The sequence below is a fragment of the Labeo rohita genome, chromosome 18, assembly GCF_022985175.1.
Source record: "Labeo rohita strain BAU-BD-2019 chromosome 18, IGBB_LRoh.1.0, whole genome shotgun sequence".
Lineage (NCBI taxonomy): Eukaryota > Metazoa > Chordata > Actinopteri > Cypriniformes > Cyprinidae > Labeo > Labeo rohita.
In genome coordinates, this window is record NC_066886.1 from 15,062,366 (window position 1) to 15,074,282 (window position 11,917).

Below are 11,917 nucleotides of genomic sequence, written 5' to 3' on the forward strand. Positions count from 1 at the left end.
TAAACTATGCTCACATTTAAAAATCACATGCATAAATACACCAAAGACAATTAAAACTTGCAGAGGCTTTGGTTTTGCACGCTAAAATGCCTTTGCATGCCATTCTGCAAGCGCAGTTCACCTTTTCAAATATTTGTATAATTTCAAGCTGCTTGCTATGTCAAGCCTTTCCCTTTCCTTTGACTAGCAGTGTCAGAGGTTATCCAAAATGCCCTTGGCTGTGTTTTCAGAACGAAACACTCTCTTGCCAACACATTACTCCCACTGGCGATAGTGAAAAGCAAATAGCTGCTGCCAGTGGTCAAACATGACCCAGGTTCTTTTTCATGGACATTGATATGCAGCAACTGAACTTAAGTGGCAAATTTTGTACTCTCTTGTGTTTTTATCTCACTGATAGAGAGCCTGTTAATGATCAACAAAACATTGGCGTCTGGGATTGAACTGAAAATGAAAAGCGAGTTGATCTCTCATGCACCCTTTATAGAATTTCTGCTTTCTAGTTTGTCGTATCAGTCAGACAGTTTGCAAGGAATGATAAGCAAAATAATGAAAAGGTGACTGTTGTGATGTTTGGATAAGATAATGTGAATGCCTTTATTTTTCTGTATTAGAAAAGAAATTATATGTACATAAATATTTTGAATCATTCTTGATTCCAGCTAAACTTGTCAGTCAGTGCTACTGTTTAGACCAAGAGCACTGATTCATTTGACCTTTGTGTACAATTTATGCCCACTGTCTGACTGTCTGCTAAATCTATTAAAAGCTAACCAGCAGCTAACCAAAAAATTTGGAAGAGTGTTTGCATCACCTGATAAAAAATCAATTAAAAAATAAATATATAAATACTCATAAAATGCTCATCCTCATAAATTACAAATGTAAATTGAAGCAAATGTTAGCGCCATCTATTTCACCTACTGTGTGATTATTGCTGATCTCTATGTTATTATCATTAGCTGCTTGAGGCAGGTGTCAGTACAAACATGACCTCTTTTTAACATTTGCTCCTTATTGACTATTATGTGTTGGCATCACTGAGCATCTCACTATAGAAGCAGAGCTTCACAAAAATACGGCAGCCTCCCACAGAAGCCTTGTTTGCTTTACAGAAGTGTGGCGGCACAAGCTTGGATGAAATGGGAAATAAGGCATGAAGCAAGAAAGAAGGGGAGCGACCAGCCTCAGATTCCATTAAGAAAGGTGCTGCACTTTTTCTAAGTGTCAATTGTTTTTGTGTCTCTTGAAGTATAGATGATGTTTGAATTCAAAGTATTAAGTCCTGTGCCTGCTGTGTTAAATTATGGTCTGTGAGCGACGGGGTGGGGGTAATCAATGGCAATACACAACGGCAATGTGTAATGTGTGTGCTCCTAGCAGCAGGGACACTGTACCCCCCTGCTCTGTCCCCTCAGCAGGTTAAATAAATATGACAGTGTAAGTGAATGCACTAGATTATATGATATCATTGTGGAATCAGAGAAGCGCTATTACACTGCCTTGCCCACTGTGAGCAGGACTGACGGAGTTAGCTTCAGATGATCCCCCTCCATACACACACACCCCAAATGCCAATAGGTAAAAGAAAAATATAGCTGTGTAAACCGAAAATATGGATTACTGTGATCATGGGCAATTGATCTAAAGAAGATACACTCAGAATGACTATATTTCATTTTCTGGTTTGCTTTCAGCCTGGATTGTCCAGTCAAGTGGAGCTGTGCTGTAGAGGACTGACCTGTTGTTTGCAAAGCTAATAATACTTCACACACACAAAAAACAGACAACAATATCAAAGTTAAAATATTACAAGCATTATTACTACTGTTTATGAGTATATATTTCACAGTGTTTTACTTTCTTTTTTTTTGGCATGATTGGTGTTTGTTCCTGTTTTAGTTCTGATGTTTAAACTAGGACTGGCAAACGATTCATCAGGATTAATCGCATACAAAATAAAAGTTTGAGTTTGCCTAATATGTGTGTGTGTACTGTGTGTAATTAATATTTATATATAAATACACACAAATTAATGTATATATACATATACTTGTAAATATTTCTTATATATATATATATATATATATATATATATATATATAAATGTGCTTGTATTTATATATACATAATAATTACACGCAGTACACACACATATATTAGGCAAACTCAAACTTTTATTTTGTATTGATTAATCGTTTGCAAGCCCTAGTTTAAACATTAATAAAATATTGTTGGAGGGTTTTTCCCCTAACACAAATTTATGTATAACATCACTACATTATTAAAATGCTCTGTATTCTAAGGAGTAGTTAGTAGTAGTTCTAAGTCAGAGTTTTGACATTTTTCTTGTCTTTTTCCACAAATTTTGTATGTATGCAAATCGTATAATATCCAAGGTACACAGTTCTAGTAACTGTGCTGTTTATTCTCATATTACATTTTCAGAAAGTTTTGGAATATTTTTCCTCTCCCCAAATTTGTCACTACCGAAACAAAGCAATGTATAATTTAATACGAAGGGTTATACTGACCTATTAAGATTTTGTTGACACCTACTATGTAAATATATATTTTTGCTTTTTTATCAAAACATTTTCAAAGATAAATCAATAACAATTATAATTAAAAAAAAAAAAAATTAAGTGTGATTTGTGAGATTTTGAGTCCATTTTTTCTTTGTAAAAGGCAAGTTGATCATACTGATTTCAAAGTTAAGGATTTATTAGTTTGAATATACACTGAACCAAACACTATCACAACATTTTAGCTGATAATTCAGTACTCTTTATTTTTGACAAAACATCCCACGTCTCGGTCGTGACTGCACATTTTCGGTAATGACAGTAGGCTAATGTTTTGTTAGTGACCGTATCACATTACAGAATTTTAACTCACATACTAAAACAATAATAAAACATGTTTAAATACTAAATATTTGCATAACTGTAGTAAAATGTTGTTTATATTCTCCAAATAAAGGATTATGTGTTCCCTTTTGTCACTACCGAAATAATTCTGACATTGATGACGTTTTGGTCATGACTGTTCCAGTAGTGACAATTTTAGATATTTTTGAGCCTACCTTAAAGATGCTAATCAGCACATGGTTAGCTAGCACAGTTCTGAGCAGTTGTATGCATATAAAAACTCAGTTTTATGGAATAACACCCAAAAAACAATGACGTCACTACTGCAACTTCACCAAATGTTTTGGTAGTGACTGTTTCAGTAGTGAAAATTTGAGATACTTTTGAGCCCAGTTCAAAGATGGAATTCAGCACATATTTAGCTTGCACAGTTTTGAACATATGTACACATAAAAACTACATTTTATGGAATAACACCGAAAAAACAATGATGTCACTACCGAACGTTCACTAAATGTTTTGGTTGTGACTGTTTCGGTCTTTTGAGTCTTTAGATACTTTTGAACCTTCCTCAAAGATGTTAATCAGCACATGGTTAGCTAGCACAGTTCTGAGCAGTTGTATACACATAAAAACTCAGTTTTATAGAATAACACCCAAAAAACAATGACGTCACTACCAAAACTTCACCAAATGTTTTGGTAGTGACTGTTTCAGCAGTGAAAATTTTAGGTACTTTTGAGCCCAGCTCAAAGATGGTAATCAGCACATATTTAGCTTGCACAGTTTTGAACACATGTACACATAAAAACTACATTTTATGGAATAACACCGAAAAAACAATGATGTCACTACCGAACATTCACTAAATGTTTCGGTTGTGACTGTTTCGGTCTTTTGAATCTTTAGATACTTTTGAACCTTCCTCAAAGATGTTAATCAGCACATGGTTAGCTAGCACAGTTGTGAACAGTTGTATACATAAAAACTCAATTTTATGGAATAACACCCAAAAAAAGTGTGCTTTATTGCAGAAAAACATTCCTTAGTTACACACAGATTTTTAGATTTTTGAACACATTTACCTCAAAATCTGTCTATCTGTATATCTATCTATCTATCTATTAGTTGTGAATTTATTCTGAAGTGCTCAGAGAATTTTTCCCTTTTCAGAGGGAAATGTCCACAATTTTAATGTAGGCCTGTTGAAAGTAAATTACACATCTCTTTTAAATCTCCTCCTCGGTACACATGCTTATTTGCGGCTTTTGAATGGACAAACACATCATTACAGGATGATTTGACACTGGAGTTGGAGAAGTCATTTGAAGATTCAGCCCAATAATTCCTTTGATGGCGGGAGTGATGTATGATGAGATCGATGAAACATCACGGTAGAAAGAAGCAGATGCAGAGAGAACAGCTGTGGAAAGATAGGTCTCTGCCACAGATAAAGGTTGATGAATGGATGTGCTATTTTCAGGTTGACCTGGTGAAATGACAAAGCTCAATTAGCTGGCTCTTGAATGTTGCTGAGCCGGTGGCGAGCTGGCCATATAGTAACCCCAGAGCACTGATCCACTGCAGGTATTGATTAAGCCACTCTCTCAGCCAGCAAAAGGTATCAAACGAAGCATGTGTGAAAGGCATTATCAGTGACCACTTCAGATAACCTGATACAACCCGATACAGCCTTCTCAAAAGGTTGTAACCCCTCTGGCCCTCTGGCTGTCATTATTTTACAAGCTCTCCTCCAATCTCGCGCTGTTTCTCTGTTTTCCTCTTTCACTTTCTCTTTCCTCCCTTGCTCTTGGAACTCTGGTACCTAGTGTGAACATTGCATTTCATACAATAACATGCAGTACAGTATCAGCCTTTCCTCGTGAAGATGTTTCTCAGACTCAGCCTCCTCCATTGTCAGCTGTCTTCAGTCGTCTCTGGGGCCTTGTTGGTTTTCAAGGTCTTAGCAGGTAGATGTGGTGTTGCTTGTTTGCCTGTTGGAGAGACAAGTGTCAGAGGTAACCCCTGAACCTCAATGCTACTGCTCAAACAGATTATGAAGACTGATGTAACAATGCCCAGTGGAGATTGGGCAGAGATAGCAAGAAAGCTGTAGAGAAAGCACAGACACACAAAGAGAAAGAGAGAGTTGTCGGCCTGAGGGCAGACACAGATGTATCGCATGTTAGTATGTTTGTGTCAAGGCAAAGTAATCAGCAGTCTCTTGCTAATTGCATTTGATGCTTGTTTATTAAACGTTCAGGGCAGCTTATATGAAAATATGAACCATCTGATATTACCAAGTATTGTTTACAAAAATAATGATGTGAATGAAATTACAGTAATGTTCTTGGTTCAATATAAAGTTAAGCTCAGTCAACAGTATTTTATTACCACAATATATATATATATATATATATATATATATATTTTTTTTTTTGACTCATCTCTCCTTTAATAAAATAAAACAAAACAAATGTATAGTCAACAGTATTTTATTACCACATTTTTTTTTAAAAAATCTAATCAAATCAAATCAAATCAAATCAAAAAATACCAGTCGAAGGTTTTTAAACAGTAAGATATTAATGGTTTTTAAAGAAGTCTCTTCTGCTCACCAACCCTGCATTTATTTGATCCAAATTACAGCAAAAACAGTCGAAAATTAAAATATTTTTACTATTTCAAATATTTGTTTTCTATTTGAATATATTTTAAAATGTAGTTTATTCCTGTGATTTTAATGCTGATTTTTTAGCATCATTACTCCAGTCACATGATCCTTCAGAAATCATTCTAATATTCTAATTTGCTGCTCAAAAAACATTTATCATTATTATTATGTTGAAAACAGCAAGTAGATTTTCTTCAGGTTTCTTTAATGAATGGAAAGTTCAGAAGAACAGCATTTACCTGAAATAGAAATGTTTGTAACATTATAAATGTCTTTATTATCACTTTTGATCAATTTAAAGTATTTTTGCAAAAAAAAAAAAAAATCTATCATTTCTTTGCAAAAAAAAAAAAAATAATAATAAAATAAAATAAAAAATAAAATAAAAAATAATAATAATAATAATAATAATAATAATGACACCAAGTTTTTGAATGGTAGTGTATAATGTTACAAAAGCTTTTTTTTTTTCAGATAAATGCTGATCTTTGAATCTAAGAATCCTGAAAAAAATGTAGTCAACTGTTTTAAATATTGATAACAACAACAACAACAATAATAATAATTAATAATAAAATGTTTCTTGAACAGCAAATCTGCATATTAGAATGATTTCTAAAGGATCATGTGACACTGCAGACTGGAGTAATGATGCTGAAAATTTAGCTTTGATCACAGGAATAAATTACATTTTAAAATATATTCAAATAGAAAACAGTTATTTTAAATAGTAAAAATATTTCAGAATTTTACTGTTTTTGCTATGCTTTGGATCAAATAAATGCAGGCTTGGTGAGCAGAAGAGACGTCTTACAAAAACATAAAAAATCTTACTGTTCAAAAACTTTTGACTGGTAGTGTATATGGATACATAGCGAATGGCCAACTTGTAAATGTAAAATCACTTAGTTAGGTTTATCTAATAACTTTGTCATCATGACAATCCTCTAAAATCCCCACACAAATGAGAACTCTACATCTTAATAATAATTGTAAAATTATAATCTTCAAATTTCTGCTGTTAAATCCTTAAAATTGCAAAATGCAACAGTCAGTTTTACTGAATGAAACAATATTTCAAAGTTCATTGTTCTTAATTGTCAAAAGTTATGTAAACTCAATATGTGATTATATTTAGCAGAACTCAGTTAGTTAGAGCTTATTTATGTTTCAAGCATGCTTTGCTTTCAACTGTTAAAGAAGAGTAAATTTTGAAATTAAGTCAGTTTATAGCTTACTTTAATATTTTGAAATTTTCTCTTTTTGTGGACTCAAAGGACGTTTACAGTACTAATAAATATTGTATTTATAATATTGAATACTGAAATATTACCTTAACTTATTGGGTTTTACAGTGTGTGCTGTTTACAGTGTGATTTTTGTTTTTTAAAGAAAACAAAGGGGGTTGAAATTATTTTTGTGGTAATCCGCATTATGTTATAAATGCTGCCAGCTGAGCTTGACTTGTACTGAACCTGGAATATTCATCTGAGCAAGAAAAAAGTAATCAAGATAGATAATGACCTTTTATATTAGCTGCTGGTTTGAGCTAGACCGACTGAATAGTAGCTATTGGATAGCAGGTATAACAGTTTGGCACGTAACTGTCTCCAGATGCCTTTAGATGTGTCTTTTTTTTTTCATTTCCAACCTTTATTTTAGCTGTTGCTGAGCTCAGTATTTCATATGGAAATGGCATCTCTGCCTAGAGAGAAAAATTCTATTTATTTTATAGTCTGAGACTAAAGCGCATTACGCATTCATATAATTCAGAAGCGACTACGAGGCAGACATCCACTCTCGGTCCATATACGGGTAATTATATGAATACTCTGCATACTCCCCCTTTCTCTGCTCTGATATGATCTAATAACATGCCACAAATTATTGCATGCCTGCCTAAGCCTGGCACATGTCTGATTGCTTGGATACATTAATGTGCCTTCATAGAGCTTTTAGAGAGCTTGAAGAGATGCAATTTGAGAATGTAATGGGAGTGGGTGCTTTTAGCCTTGGACATGTCGCTTACTGGGGCTTAGGGGCTAGCTGACATTTGGAGGCATGTGTTCATTGTGAAAGCTTCGTATGCCGCGCACCTAATGTGCAGAACGCGAGTATTGTAAATTTCCCATGCACACCCTATTCCCACATTAAAAACCAACAGCAAAACATCACAAAAGCATGTTTTCTTACTGTCTGTCAGAGAGGCTCATCATCTTCTTTTTCAACTGTGCCGGTCTCTTTTCTCTGGTGAGAGAATGGCCTGAAAGGGAAGGCTTGATGCCAGGTATTGGTGACACGGCAAGGGGAATTTGCTGCCTTTGCCACAAAAGATTTGGGGAGCCGCATTTGCATAAGGTCAGAGCCTGCCTCCCGATGGAAGTTGTGCAGCATCTCCCGTCTCTTAGCAACCCTCTTGCTCTCTTGGTCCTTGCGTTAAATTGACTGGTCCTCTCCTTTTCTTCCTTTTCAGTGAGAGGCTCACAATAAAATGCCACCCTCCAACCTATGTCTGTCACCCAGAAGGTCATCCTTCTCTTTTTTCCCTCCCCACTCATTCTCTTTACAGCGCTTTCATCTCCAATTAAATGATGCGAAGAATATTTGTTTGGTGGTCATGGATAAGGAAAAATCTTCTGTTCTGTTTTCTTTTATTTTAACCCTTTTGCTTCATTTTTTTCTAATTACGAATAAACAAGAGCGGGACACACAAATGAATTTAGTTGAAAATTCAACTACATTATCATTCCAAAATGGAAAAACTGCACAGTGAAACAGATCAAATCTGATTAACCGTTAAGGGGAAATAATCGTTTGCAGGACAGAGAGGGGAAAGGACGTTACATGCCTTTTCCTTCCTGCGATGGTGGGGTAAAGCTGGGTCGAGAAAGGATAAGAGCGGTGGAGCTGGGTGTGTTGACAGAAATTGGTTGGCCCTTCTGCCTTGGTGGTGGGAGGGGGTGAAAAGATCCAGATGCTGAGAAGCCGTGTTAATAGAGGGTCAAAATTGGACAATAGTATCCATCACTGCTTTCAAAGCTGCCTCTGTTATCCAGACCAATTTCTGACTGCTCTATCAAACAGAATTGGAGGGATGATTCAATTACTATGGTTTTGGCATGGCGGTGGCAGCTACACACCATCATTTTCAGGGCACTTTAACGACTCCCCCTCTACATCTTTGTGTGTCCTGGTGAATATTATGTTGTGGATCATCTGCACATATCAAAATGAATGACTTCTGATGAGGTAATAAAATGTGGTAAATAAAGAGTTAATGACGAGAAATGAGTCTAAGGAGGCAATCTTCAACATAGATTAAGACCAGACAAGCTGTGATTATAATTATGATAATGTGATGATGTTGATAGCTGAGATGATGACGATGATGGTGCTGGTGGTAATGATGATTATGGTTTATATAATGAAAACATACATAGTTACATTTTAAAAATAAGTTTATTCAAGTTTTGCTTTTTTTCCATCATGTAAAGTAGTCTTAATTACATATCACTAACTACTTAGTCATTTGCTATTTCGCATTATTACATTATTTGTTTCAGACAGGTAAGGTTTTGAAAACCACAATATTTAAGATTTTTTAAAAAACGAGTTTGATCTAAGCGCAAAATCATACAAAATCTAAACAACCGTTAAAGGGAAATTATCGTTTGCACAGATGAGAGGGGAAAGGACGCTTGTCTGCGTCTGTTAATTAGAGCACAAAAACCAATTTTAAAATGTACTAGCATGCAGAAGTAATAAAATGTATCTATGGCAGTGTGATCCTCAGCTCAGACATTTAGCCATTTTTGGTATTTCATAATATCGACAAAATTATCTATGCTAATTTATGTCATAACAAAAAGCTATTGCTATAACTGTCTTATTACGCAAAAATAACAAATAAACTATACTAATACGTCTAATAATTATTAGTATTATCATTATTAAATAAAATATCGTCATCTGGCCTATTACTTCTATATTTTCTGTTTAATTAAAAAGAGGATGGGGACTGGTGTTCGGAAATTGCATAAAAATTATTTTGAGTAAATCTGATTATCAACCTAAATTGATGCTCACTAGATAAGTGGTGGATTAAATTACTTTAATTTGTAGCAGATAATTACGATAATATTATATCAAAGTTTGAGACACATGGTTTAAAAGCAGACGTACAGACGAAAAATGTGTTTCAATACGCGCCAATGTCGCAGATGGAAAAAAAAAAGAAAAAAAAAAAAAACTAAAAGATGATGCTAATGGAATGTATTGCTGGCAGTAAACGCCGCTTTTATGGTGAAACTGTAAAAGGGAGGATTTTTTTTCGCGTACAAGACTATTATGTTCGTTTGTGAAAATGAATTTTTGAATTACCCTTTCCTTCTAATTTTCTGGTGTAACATCCCGTATTTTAAATGAGCAAGAGAAAGCCACGAACAAGGCAAAATAGTGAGATGGAGAGTACACTCAGTCATGCTGGCAGAGGTTGAGGGCAGTCTGAATTGTTGCCAGAGAGAAGGGAAGCATTAGTGTTCCTCTCTTGTACTTAAAGGTGCTGTAAGTGTCCCTGAACAGCTGTTAGCCACAGTGTTACACCTGTGAAGTTTGCTCATGTGAAAGCTGCTGGAAGGAGGGCGGCAAGCAGCCTGAAGTCAGAACAGTGACCCCTTCAAATTTTAATTAACTGCGAGCAGATGCACTGAAGACAAAGGTTCAATAAAGGACAAATTGGGAAGCATGAAGAAAGGAGAGAGGGAGGTAAAGAGGTGGGAAAACATACATGCAGCCAATCTGATCATTTTGCCCTTTAAACTTATTCCGACGGTTTCACGAGCCACCCCCAAATATAAATCATGTGTCTGGTCTTTAATTTGAGAACTAGATGGGTTTAGAGAGACAAAATGTTTAAATTGCATATTTTAAAAGAAACGTTCAAATAAATAACTAGACAAGCGATAAATCCGATGAACTTTCATGAGGGAAGGGGAAAAGGTCCCAATTAGAACTAAAAAAGATCAATCAGACGTCTTAAGAGAACTTTTCTGCAGAGAAAAACTTTTTATTGTCTTATCCCTTAAATAAAAAAGTATGTATGTGCTTTAAAGAACCCGGGAACGGATGTGATTAACATAAAATGTGAAAACTTTTTTAATTCTCCAAAAAGCCACATAAGGTCTCAAAAAAAAAGTTTGATAACAAGACTTTTCGGTAACACTTTATTTTACGGTCTCTTAACTAGTTGCTTATTAGCATGCATATTAATAGAATATTAGCAATTTATCAGAACTAATTAAGCACATATTAATGCCATGTTCTACATGACCTTATTCTACACCCCTAATCCTAAACTTAACAACTACCTTACTAACTATTAATAAGCAGCGAATTGGGAATTTATTGACGGAAAAGTCATACTTGATAGTAAGTGTTACCTATTCTAAAGTGTCACCGAATATTCTTGATGAAGATAGAAGTAATTTAAGAGGCCGTTTTTAAGGGTGTTAGAGGGAAAATAATGCATAATATAAAACTAATAATTTCTAAATATTGACGATCAGACAGGAGATCTAATATTTTAGATCTACGTTTTAATGTAAAATGCCATAGTAAATTCTTCTACAGGAAAATAACCTTATTGGCCCTTTCAGAGGTGTGCGATCCACCTGCAGTGTAGAGAAACACTCTCCCTGAGGGGGATGCAGCCACCTGTCTGACAGCGTGTGACCTGTTTAAATGACTATTACACTGCGATGATCATGTGATGAAAACGTGAAGTTTGTCCCTGGTAAAAGCACATCCACGTAAAATGGATGCTGCACACATTCTGACACCGTGAAAATGATACGTGAAATCAAAATGTGGTACGGTACCAAACCTGGGGGAGAAAACATTTAATCGTGTGTGCTAAAATGTAACAAACGTTTACATAAATATTCATATAAAGGAATTCATATAAATATTACTTTGTGTCAGAGTAATTCAAATCATACTGTCATTGCCTTAAAAATAAATAAAATGGTACTGAATTTTGTTCTGCCTACAAAGAAATATTCATATAAATAAAATGTGACTATTAGCAACTAATTTGTTTTATGCATGTCGGATTAATTGTCTTTTTAAGTACCTTCAGCCCCTTAATAAACCAAACAAGACGGACTTTGACTTGCAAGCTTTGGTGCACCTATTGACTTCTTTTTATAAGTGCGTTTCAATGCACGAACGTGAACACTACAGATTGCAACACAGAGAGTAATATGAAACTATCTATAACCACTAAATATCTCAAACTCGCCAGTCATGCCCGTGAACATAAAATATTCTGCTGGGATATCTCATTTTTGATCGATATAAGAACGAGCAGTGATGG